The sequence below is a fragment of the Apium graveolens genome, chromosome 5 (genome assembly GCF_009905375.1).
Source record: "Apium graveolens cultivar Ventura chromosome 5, ASM990537v1, whole genome shotgun sequence".
In the NCBI taxonomy this organism is placed as follows: domain Eukaryota; kingdom Viridiplantae; phylum Streptophyta; class Magnoliopsida; order Apiales; family Apiaceae; genus Apium; species Apium graveolens.
Window position 1 is genome coordinate 124,317,011 of NC_133651.1, and position 12,875 is coordinate 124,329,885.

Genomic DNA, 12,875 nt, shown 5'->3' on the forward strand with positions numbered 1-12,875 from the left:
AACCTTCACTCTCTGGCATGTCAAGCACTTGCTGACCCACTCCGCTACTTCTCTTTTCATGTTCGGCTACCAATAATATTCCTTAAGGTCACGGTACATTTTCGTACTTCTTGGATGGATTGAATATCTGGCATGATTACTTTACTCACTTGAATGTTAAGCACTTTTTGTTCCCCCTCACTCCTAGAACTCTCTTTCTCCCCCTTTTTATTAATAGCAAGTTGAGTAGAGGAGGAGGTCTGTGCAGCCACCAGTTTCTGAAGCAAGTCTGTTTGTAGAGCTTGGAGTAGATGGATTGCTATAAGGGAAGCTTCCATAGCAACCATTCTTTTGTCCAAGGAATCTACCTTGGTTGCAAGATCAGAGTTTTTCCCGAGTTGTCTTTCGATGTCAAGCATTGTGGCTTCTGGAAGTTTAGCTTCCAACTTGTCAGAGATGTCTTTCTTAAGTTGACAACTTCATTTTTGATGAGGGAGACATTTTGACTTTGTTGGTAGCCTGAGATTTGCTATAGTTGGAGAGAAGCTAGATGTGCTTGCAGAAGGTTCTTGGTGCTAGCATTTGTGGTTGATTAAAGTGCAGACTGTGTTTGGCTGATAAGTTGGATGAGTGTGGTCTTGAAATGGTGATCATCACAGTTCTTGGAGAAGGCCCATGATGGCATGCTTGATCTAGAACTAGGGCCTACTTCTCCCCATATGTCCAATAGCTCTTCTTCACTATCTCCACCCTCACCTCCAAAAAATTCTTCTGAATCACCAGTCTCATAATCAACATCACCAGCTATTGAGGGCAAGGCTGTGATGGCATCCTTACCTCTTTGCATGGACTATGTGGTATTCACCATATTGAGCATTCTTTCTGTATTATCATTGCCCAGTCCAGCTAGAAGTTGATATATTGGAACAGGGTGAGTAAATGTCTTAGCATCTAAGGAGGTAGAATCTATAACAGCTTGAGTTTGCTGAGATAGTCCCTCCCTGTCTATATCCTGGACATTCATTAACTCACTTACAATGACATCCACCTTTATATCTCCAGTACCTGTATTTCTCTCATTTTCTCTCTTTTCTTGCATCAAGGTCTCACCTTGGCTCCCCACCATCACACCCTCACCTTCACCATCTAAGGTGGGACTCCTCACACTCACTGTTGCCGGTCCTGAAGAAATGGACTGCATTGGATCACTCTTTTCCTCTCCTTTTTACTGGGAGCAACCCAGACTCTCACTCAAGTCACTACATTCCCTCAATCCTAATAGTGATTGCATAATTACTAATTCATCTGCACTTGTGACTATAGTTGAGCTTTGGAGTTGTGCAGAGACACCCGACGGATGAGAAATATCCATCGGGTTAGTAATTTGACTGTCTGAAGGATGACTGCTGTTAGGCACATCCGTCAGGATACAATCACTACTTGACGGATGAACAATATCCATCGAGTGAGTGGAAATGAATGAGTGTGGAGTGGAGACTATTGTAGACACTGTGCAGATTGATGAAAATTTTGGCATAGATGTCTCAACTGTTACGACTGGTATCTTCGTGTAATATTATTTATGGATTTGGTATAATATTAAAGCCAAATGAAAATATATTCAATGATTGTACGTTTGTGTGAGTGAAAATTTCTGCATTATAAATTTGCTTTATGTAGTGTATGATTTTTTTTCAAAGCAAGAGTTTATTTATTTGCTTTATTTTTGTTTTATAAGGAATATTCTAAACCTTGGAGAAATTCCTTTTAAAAGTTATTTTATTCACAAATTTCAAAAGTGATTTTATAAAATTTCTAAAAATCAAAGTTATTTTATGGTATAAATTTTATAATTTTTGAACTTGTATTTTATTTTATAAAAATAAATCTTTATAAATTTTATTTGTTATAATTATCAAATTACATAAGAGACCATGCATGCAAATCACCCTTCTATTCTCTCAAAGGGCAAATAAGACTTTTCCAACCCCACTAACTCATCTGATTATTACCAAATTACTACATTAGCCTTGCATGCAAAATGGCCTAACTTTAGCTAAAGGACATTTTTGTAAGTTCTCACTTCCACTCATTATTTGTCAACCAAAAAGCATAAAACAAAAAAATCAAAGTGGGAGAAATCATTCCACTCATTTCACACTCCAACACACCACAAATTTTCTCTCTTTTCCCCCTCCCACCTTGCTCTCGGCCGAAGGCCAAATCCCCCACCCCCTTCCATTTTTCAATTCATTCTTCATCTTCCCAAGTGTAAATATTTTACCTACATTCATCTTATATCCTTTCCAAGTGTTTTGAGACTTGGAAGTTGAAGTTTCATGGATGCATGTGTAGTTCTTATGTGATCTCCAAAGAGAAACTCTTGATTCTTGTGAATTCAAGAGCTCTCTATGAGATATATTATGTATATGTGCAAACTAAGTGTTTTATGGAGATATCATACTTTAAAATCCTTTGCATGCTACTGAAATTTCATTATATATTTATGTTTAGCCATGCATGGTAGTTTTAAGACATTAAAATGATGATCAACCATGTTTTGCATGCTATTCTTTTCGAAATCATGTTGTTATGTTTAAAAATCTATAAATGCGAAATAGGTGTGCTTAAAATAGATTGTTTCCATGATAAATTTCTTATTAATACTTAAAAGAAGTTATATTTCATGATTATTAAGGATGAGTATTAGGTGCAAGTCGATTTTGCAAGCATTTAAAACTTTATGCGTAGCCGAAATCTTGTTATGTGCTTTCCATGAGTTGCATGTTATATATTTACTTGCATGTTGTTGTTTTTGGGCATGGATGATCTCACCCAAGGTTATTTTGAGAATAAGGGAGTTAGTTCAGTAGATTACCATGTATAAGTCTTGGTTTAAGTATTGAGTTGTTAGTTGAGTTTGTCAAGTCAAAACCTTGGAAAATGAGAGTTATAGTTTCTGCAGAAAATCAGTTTAGTACCCTGAGGTTTAGAGTGAGTTTTGACCATGTCATTGATGTGTACTTTGAGGCCCAAGCCACCAGAAGTTAGTATTGGGAGTATATAAAAGGTTTTAGGTGTTGGTTGGAGGTTTGCATGTCTTTTGGTTAGGTGCACAAGTAGAATCACAAAATCTGTCCAGCAGGGGACAGTTTTGTTGCAACTTAGAAATAGGGAGATTTGACCATGTCATGGGTAGGCCCTCATTAGGCCCAATTGGGCCTTAGTTAGAGGGAGTGTCAGAGAAGTTTTTCCAATCATAGTTCAGAGGATATGAGTTAGAACCATGTGTCACAAGTTAATTCAAGTCAGGGCATTTTATGTCCAGAAAAACAGGGGAACCTTGGACTTTTAGCTTAGGCCCAAGAAGGCCCAAGCCAGGCCCTTGAGCCACATCAAGTTTTTGAGATGCCCTTCGGTCAGGAGAGTCTTGTGTAAAAGTTTTGAAGGAAAACTTGTAGTTTAAGAGTGTCTAATGCACTCAAGAAACCATAGTTGTCATTCTGAAATTTGCACCAGTGAGCACTTTCACTTATCACAATAGTTTTAGAACACTTAGAAGTGAGTATTAGGTCAACCACCATAGTTGTAAGATAGTATAAGGTCATTAGAGAAAAAGGTACAAGTGAGGGTCAATAGGTGTTGGATAATTTAGGAAAGGCACATCGAGTTAGGAAGCCAAAATTAGAGGACTATGTCTAGTTTAGCGACCAAGTGACTTAAGTTGTGAGTCGAGATCATCCAAGCCTAGTGTTGCATTATGGTATATATGGTGTTATTTGGTATTAATATATGATATGTGATTATGTGGCTATGTGTGCTATTGTAATTTAAAAGTGAATATAAATTAAGTGCATATAGGCCTAAGTGCCATCCGTGTTTAATTTCGAGTTGTAAATAGGTTAAGTTGGTGAGAATATATTATAATGAGGATTATTATTATTTATGTAGGATCTCGAGACGAGGGAAAACTTGCCATAAGGTCGAATGAAGCTCCAGTTGTTGCTCCTACCAGTCAGACCAGACCAGTCTATCTCAAGACAAGTGATTCAACTTGACCTTCGTACTTACTGTAAACAGTTCATATATATCGATGCAATTATCTTGAGTCATTTTGACATATTTAAATCAAGCGTATCTTTTGTTTATCTTTGAGTTAAATAGAGATGCCATGAACCCTCGAGTACGTATTGCAAGTAGTTCAAAAGTCTTATCATGACAATATATTAAAGTAATTCGAATGCATGATAAAATAAAGAGTTGTTATAACACTCGGTTGATCCTCTTGATTACCATGCTAATGATTCCTAAGTAATGATATCTCATCCTGATACTTGAATCCCTATAAAACCTTACCTTGATACCTGAAAGCCAAATATTTATCTAAGTTGTCTCTAATTGATTGATACCCCTCTTTCTTATCCTAAAGCTTGTCAATTTTGATATATCCTGAGCTAAAAATCATTTCTTCATACCTTAACACCCTTAGTATTCATGAAGCTTACATTCTTGATGATCCAGCACTTGAACCTTGATGAGAAACCATTGCTTTAAGCCCAATTTGGAACTTCCTTTCACGATATCCAATAGCCTCACTAAATTCCCTTGTCCAAACTTTGATACATGAAAACCATTCAGTTACCCTAATAGAGTTTAGTTTTGTGAATCATGGCTCTGAGATTTAGTACCATATTTCCCGTGTTTCGAGTTGATCTATAATCCCTTGATAAAAATGGTTACTGTTAAAAGAGACTTTGTTATAATTCGGCATCAGTTTTTTTTTTGAAATAAATAAAATGTGGGTTTTCAGTCCCAAAGGGGGATAAATGTTTTCTTTGAATAGTGGATCTGGACTGAGACGCGAGTTCTTTCCACACTTATATTAGGCTTAAAAGTTGCCTAGGGATTCCCGTTAATGTTTTAGAACCCAGCGAGGTTCGGGATTACTTCGCGGCTGATCACCGGCTGTAATCCGTAGCGTCATAAAATGATTTTGATTAAGACATGATTTTAAAATTGTTTTGATACAAGCAAAATGATGCCATCTCACATAGTTCAATCTCTCGTTATCATTGGTTATGTCTTTTCATTGTCATTCTTAAAGGTATATCTCGATTTGTGTTTGTGTCGTACTGTTAGCACTTGTTGAGCATTTGGCTCACTTCTTGCTTTACCCTGATATTTCATCTAGCAGCTATGGTTAGATTCAAGCAGACTGCCCGTAAGACCTGTGATGCTGATGCTTATGTTCGAGCGCAGGTAGAATAAGTAATAATAGTTTGTGTGAGGACTCGGTACTTTTAATCAGATGTAATAGTTGGTAGTGTTGGGTTGTTCCAAACCCTAAACTATAAGATCTTGGAGTTGGTTGTGTATTCTTCATTTAAAATATTGTAATAGTTATATTTAATTTGCTGTTTAAGTTGGGGGTGTGACAGGTTTTGGTATCAGAGCTACGGTTTAGAGTCCCTGGACAGCCCAAATAGGTTATAGGATATGTGTGTAGGTTATAGATATTATGCGAGAGAGTAGGTTAAGTAAATTATTATTAATACTCCTCTTATTGGTTGTCAGCAAAGGGCGCATTCCTCGTCATCCTCTGGGTCGGACGACACAATTGCTTTCTCCGTGTATGCTGAGTTGAGGCGCGAGTTCGACATGCTTCAGGGCAAGTACGACCGACTGATAGACCGACTGAAGAACGTGTATCCGGACAGCCGAAACTACGAAAGGAAGCTCAAGGAGCAGATGACTGCGAGACTTGAGACCTTGGTTCAGTACGTCAACACTAAGCTTGAGGAGATGCTAGCGCACCGGGACCGCACCAGCCAGTATGTCATTCAGATGGTGGCGGATGAGCTCCAGAACATTGTGAAGACGCTTCGAGAGGAAAAGACTACCATGCCCCATTCAGATGGAGTGGAACCTTAGTTCTTTCCATTTACCTTTCATGTTGTTGTACTATCAGACTCTATGGAATCCCCAGTTGTTTCCGTTATTTCCTTTAAATAAGCCTGTTATTCCTAGAATCAGACTTTGTCCCAATCCTATGTATTGTGACCTTTAAAATTTCAATAATTATGTTCTATTGTTCCATTTTCTCTCAACTATTATTATATGTTTTTATATGCATCATCATATCTGCCTAATTTGGAAACTTGACCCCATATGTAAATAAGAATGCCATGTGATACCCTCGAATCATTTTATCATTCATATATGGTTTGACATAACTCTTATTTCAGGATTATGCCTCCCAAAAAGAAGAACCCAACAACCACATCCACCATAGACCCAAATATTCTTCGACTACTGGAAACTTTGCAACAACAAACCAATGCTATAGCTCAACAACAACTAACTCTTCAACAACGAATTGAAAACCAAGATAACCGTGAGCCACACCAACCACCTGAACCACCAGTACCACCTAGACAAATTGTCACTTTCAAGGCTTTTCAGAATGTGAATCCACCTGCATTTCATGATACCACTGATCCAGTGATAGCTAACACATGGATCAAGGAGATGGAAAGGGCTTTTGAGTTGGTACAGTTAGGAGACGATCAGAAGACGCCGTATGCTACTTACTTCTTGAAGGGAGAAGTCATCTAATGGTGGGAATCAGTAAAAGCTATGGAAGTCACTCAGCAGGTTTCTTGGGAGAGATTTAAGAAGTTATTTCTGGACAAGTATTACCCTAAGTACATGCAGAATCAGATGGAGCTAAAATTTCTTGAGTTGAAGCAAGGGAACATGACTGTATTGGAGTATGAGAAGAAGTTCACTGAGTTGTCAAGGTTTGTGACAAAGTATACCAGCACTGAGGAGGAAAAAGCAAAGAAATTTCAGCAAGGATTGGAGCCTTGGATCAGAGATAGGGTGGCTATGTTTTAGCTTGAAACTTATGCGGGAGTAGTACAGAAACCTGCTCTGATTGAGAATAATGAGATGCAGTCAAGGAAAGAGAGGGATAACAAGAAGAGGAAGGTTCCATTTTATGGAGAAAAGTCTGAAGCAGGAAGTTCACAAGATCGGAATGTAAAGAGGATTGGTTTCCAGAAGGGCGGAAATTTTCAAAAGAAAGGAAATTTGGGTAAAAGGCAAGAATCGAAGGGGAACAATCAGGCAAGCCAAGGGCAAGTTGGAGAAAACAGGTTCCAGAGACCAGAATGCAAGCACTGCGGAAGAAGGCACCCCGGAGTGTGCAATAAGCTGAGCATGACCTGTTATAGGTGCAATCAGAAGGGACATTTGGCAAATGAGTGCAAGATGCTGAAGCTAGGAGTTACGTGCTACAAGTGTGGGAAGACTGGACACATGGCTAGGGAGTGTAAGGCAACCGGACCAGTCAAAGCTCTGATGAACGTGGCAAGTACCAGTGCAAGCGTGCCGGCTGAGGTATTGGCATTACCTCCACCACCTACACCAACCCCACAAGAAACAGCAAGGACATTTGATTTGAAGATGAAGGATGCTGTACAGAATTCGGAGGTGATAGCAGGTACACTTTTACTCAATAATGTCAAAGCTAAAGTATTGATTGATTCGGGAGCAACAAGATCTTTCATATCAGAATCTTTTGTTGATAAGCATCAATGTGAGAAAATGATTATGAGTGAGGTAGTAAATGTGGTAATTGCGAACCAAGAGAAGATTCATGTGAATCAATTTTGTCCAAAGTGTGAGTTCGATATTTCGGGATATAAGTTTTCAGCCGACTTGATACTCTTCAAGTTGGGAGAGTTTGACATAATTTTAGGAATGGATTGGTTAGGAGAGAATAGCGCTCAGATTAATTGTAAGACCAAGAAAATGTATTTAAAGATGAAGAGTGGAGAGAAGGTAGTATTTAAGGGGCAGAGGCAAGAGCAACTATTTCTTACAATTGTTCAGGCTAAGAAGCTACTTAGAAAAGGTTGTGAGTCGTTCCTAGCTTATGTAGTGGATTCGGAAAAAAGCAGCCCCAACGTGGAAGATATTCCTGTAGTTAGCGAGTTTCCCGATGTATTTCCCGATGAACTACCAGGCTTACCACCAGATCGACAAATTGAGTTCGAGATCAACCTTGCTCCAGGCACGGAACCAGTTTCAAAGGCCCCATATAGGATGGCACTAGCAGAAATAAAAGAGTTGGCGAGCCAGCTACAAGAATTATTGGATAAGGGAGTGATACGGCCAAGTGCGTCGCCATGGGGAGCACCTATTCTGTTTGTAAAGAAGAAAGATGGGAGTATGCGTCTATGCATAGATTATTGGGAGTTGAATAAGGTAACGATCAAGAACCGTTACCCGCTACCAAGGATAGATGACCTTTTTGATCAGTTGAAGGGAGAAAAATGCTTTTCGAAGATTGATTTGAGATCGGGATACCATCAACCAAGATCAAAGAAGAAGATGTTTCCAAGACCGCCTTCAGGACCAGATATGGGCATTATTAATTCCTAGTAATGCCGTTTGGATTGACCAACGCTCCGGCCGTATTTATGGATCTGATGAATCGGGTATTTAAGAAGTATTTGGACAAATTTTTCGTGGTATTCATTGATGACATCCTTATTTATTCTAAGTCGGAAGAAGAACATAAGCAGCACCTCTGGATAGCATTGGAGATACTCCGATAAGAGAAGTTGTATGCCAAGTTTACCAAATGTGAGTTTTGGTTAAAGAAAGTTCAATTTTTGGGGCATGTCATTGGAAATGAGGGAGTTAAAGTGGATTCGGCAAAGATTGAGGCAGTTATGAGTTGGGAGAGGCCAAAGACTCCTACGGAAGTGCGAAGTTTTCTAGGATTGGCCGGACACTATAGAAGATTCGTCAAGGATTTTTCGAAGATCGCCACGCCATTAACCAAGTTAACCAGAAAGAATCAAAAGTTTGAATGGAGTGCAGAATGTGAAGATAGCTTTCAAGAGTTAAAGCAGAAGTTGGTAACAGCTCCGGTGTTGGTACTTCCAGACGATCGAGGGACTTTGTAATTTTCAGCGACGCTTCACATAAGGGTTTGGGTTGTGTATTGATGCAACACAGTAAAGTGATCGCATATGCGTCAAGACAGTTGAAACCGCATGAGTTAAAGTACCCGACGCATGACTTGGAACTAGCCGCCATAGTGTTCACACTTAAGATTTGGAGACATTACCTCTATAGAGAGAAGTGTGAAATTTACACGGATCACAAGAGTTTAAAGTACATTTTTACTCAGAAAGAGCTCAATATGAGGCAGAGGAGATGGCTGGAATTGATCAAGGACTATGATTGTTCGATAAATTACCATCCTGGAAAGGCGAATGTAGTGGCTGATGCTCTGAGTAGGAAGGAGAGACTGAATATGATGATAACATCAAAAGAGTTATCCGAAGAAATCGAAAGATTGGAATTGGAACTTTGTGCTTATGGAAAAGTCGAGGAAGTTTGTCGTGCAATGACCTTTCAGCCAACACTAGTGGAAAGGATAAAGAAGTGCCAAGAAGAAGTAATGAAGAAAGAGAAGAATCAGTTATCTGGAGAGGAGATTAATACTCAAAGGGATGAGCAAGGGATACTAAGGTTTTCATCCAGAATATGGATTCCCCATGTACCTGAATTAAAGAATGAGATCCTCCATAAAGCCCACAATTCGAAATTTTCAATCCACCCGGGAAGCACCAAGATGTATCGAGACTTAAAGAAGAACTTTTGGTGGCCAAATATGAAGCGAGACGTGGCAGAATGGGTTGCGAAGTGCTATACTTGTCAGAAAGTAAAGGCAGAACATCAACGACCAAGCGGATTAATTCAGCCCCTGAAGATTCCAGAATGGAAATGGGAAAATATCGCTATGGACTTTATAGTAGGACTACCGCGAACGAAATCCGGGCATGACGCAATATGGGTTATAGTTGATCGTCTTACAAAGTCGGCGCATTTCCTTCCAATAAATGAGAAGTCGTCACTGGACAAGTTGGTTCATCTGTATGTGCGCGAAATCGTACTAAGGCATGGAGTACCCGTATCCATAGTTTCAGACAGAGATCCTCGCTTTAACTCGAGATTCTGGAAGCAATTTCAGGAATGTCTTGGCACGAAGTTGAATATGAGCACGGCATACCACCCGCAGACTGATGGTCAGAGCGAAAGGACAATTTAAACAATAGAAGACATGTTGCGCAGTTGTGCAATCGATTTTGCAGGAAGTTGGGACGATCACTTGCCATTGATTGAATTCTCTTACAACAACAACTATCATTCCAGTATCGGCATGCCACCATATGAAGCTTTGTATGGGCGGAAATGTAGATCACCAACAAGTTGGGATGAAGTAGGAGAAGGAAGAATTCTCGGCTCGGAATTGGTACAACAGTTGCATGACACAGTCAAGTTAATTCAGAAAAGGTTGCTTGCTGCTCAAGACAGACAGAGGAAGTATGCGGATCCAGCGCGTAAGGATGTTCAATACCAAGTTGGTAAAGCTGTGTTGCTGAAGGTGTCACCTAGAAAAGGGTTGATGAGATTTGGCAAGAAAGGGAAGTTAGCACCTAGATACATAGGTCCTTTTGAGATTTTGAGTCAAGTAGGAAAGGTGGCCTACGAGTTGGCCTTACCACCTCAGTATCGGCATGTGCATAATGTGTTCCATGTGTCGTTGCTTAAGAAGTACAATCCTGATGCTAGCCATGTGATAGAATATGAACCTGTAGAAATTCAGGCAGACCTGTCATTTGTGGAGCAACCAGTTAAAATACTCGACTAGCAAGTAAAGAGTCTTAGGAATAAGTCGGTAAAGTTAGTAAAAGTGCTTTGGAGGAACCCTAAGGTCGAAGAATCGACTTGGGAGTTAGAGTCTGTTATGCGTTCCCGGTATCCTCATCTGTTCTCTTAGATTCTGGGGACAGAATCCCTTAAGGGGGAGAGGATGTTACGACCGGTATCTTCGTGTAATATTATTTATGGATTTGGTATAATATTAAAGCCAAATGAAAATATATTCAATGATTGTACGTTTGTGTGAGTGAAAATTTCTGCATTATAAATTTGCTTTATGTAGTGTATGATTTTTTTTCAAAGCAAGAGTTTATTTATTTGCTTTATTTTTGTTTTATAAGGAATATTCTAAACCTTGGAGAAATTCCTTTTAAAAGTTATTTTATTCACAAATTTCAAAAGTGATTTTATAAAATTTCTAAAAATCCAAGTTATTTTATGGTATAAATTTTATAATTTTTGAACTGGTATTTTATTTTATAAAAATAAATCTTTACAAATTTTATTTGTTATAATTATCAAATTACATAAGAGACCATGCATGCAAATCACCCTTCTATTCTCTCAAAGGGCAAATAATACGTTTCCAACCCCACTAACTCATTTGATTATTACCAAATTACTACATTAGCCTTGCATGCAAAATGGCCTAACTTTAGCTAAAGGACATTTTTGTAAGTTCTCACTTCCACTCATTATTTGTCAACCAAAAAGCATAAAACAAAAAAATCAAAGTGGGAGAAATCATTCCACTCATTTCACACTCCAACACACCACAAATTTTCTCTCTTTTCCCCCTCCCACCTTGCTCTCGGCCGAAGGCCAAATCCCCCACCCCCCTTCCATTTTTCAATTCATTCTTCATCTTCCCAAGTGTAAATCTTTTACCTACATTCATCTTATATCCTTTCCAAGTGTTTTGAGACTTGGAAGTTGAAGTTCCATGGATGCATGTGTAGTTCTTATATGATCTCCAAAGAGAAACTCTTGATTCTTGTGAATTCAAGAGCTCTCTATGAGATATATTATGTATATGTGCTAACTAAGTGTTTTATGGAGATATCATGCTTTAAAATCCTTTGCATGCTACTGAAATTTCATTATATATTTATGTTTAGCCATGCATGCTAGTTTTAAGACATTAAAATGATGATCAACCATGTTTTGCATGCTATTCTTTTCGAAATCATGTTGTTATGTTTAAAAATCTATAAATGTGAAATAGGTGTGCTTAAAATAGATTGTTTCCATGATAAATTTCTTATTAATACTTAAAAGAAGTTATATTTCATGATTATTAAGGATGAGTATTAGGTGCAAGTCGATTTTGCAAGCATTTAAAACTTTATGCCTAGCCGAAATCTTGTTATGTGCTTTCCATGAGTTGCATGTTATATATTTACTTGCATGTTGTGATTTTTGGGCATGGATGATCTCACCCAAGGTTATTTTGAGAATAAGGGAGTTAGTTCAGTAGATTACCATGTATAAGTCTTGGTTTAAGTATTGAGTTGTTGTTAGTTGAGTTTGTCAAGTCAAAACCTTGGAAAATGAGAGTTATAGTTTCTGCAGAAAATCAGTTTAGTACCCTGAGGTTTAGAGTGAGTTTTGACCATGTCATTGATGTGCACTTTGAGGCCCAAGCCACCAGAAGTTAGTATTGGGAGTATATAAAAGGTTTTAGGTGTTGGTTGGAGGTTTGCATGTCTTTTGGTTAGGTGCACAAGTAGAATCACAAAATCTGTCCAGCAGGGGACAGTTTTGTTGCAACTTAGAAATAGGGAGATTTGACCATGTCATGGGTAGGCCCTCATTAGGCCCAATTGGGCCTTAGTTAGAGGGAGTGTCAGAGAAGTTTTTTCAACCATAGTTCAGAGAATATGAGTTAGAACCATGTGTCACAAGTTAATTCAAGTCAGGGCGTTTTCTGCCCAAAAACAGGGGAACCTTGGACTTTTAGCTTAGGCCCAAGAAGGCCCAAGCCAGGCCCTTGAGCTACATCAAGTTTGTGAGATGCCCTTAGGTCAGGAGAGTCTTGTGTAAAAGTTTTGAAGGAAAACATGTAGTTTAAGAGTGTCTAATGCACTCAAGAAACCATAGTTGCCATTCTAAAATTTGCACCAGTGAGCACTTTCACTTATCACAATAGTTTT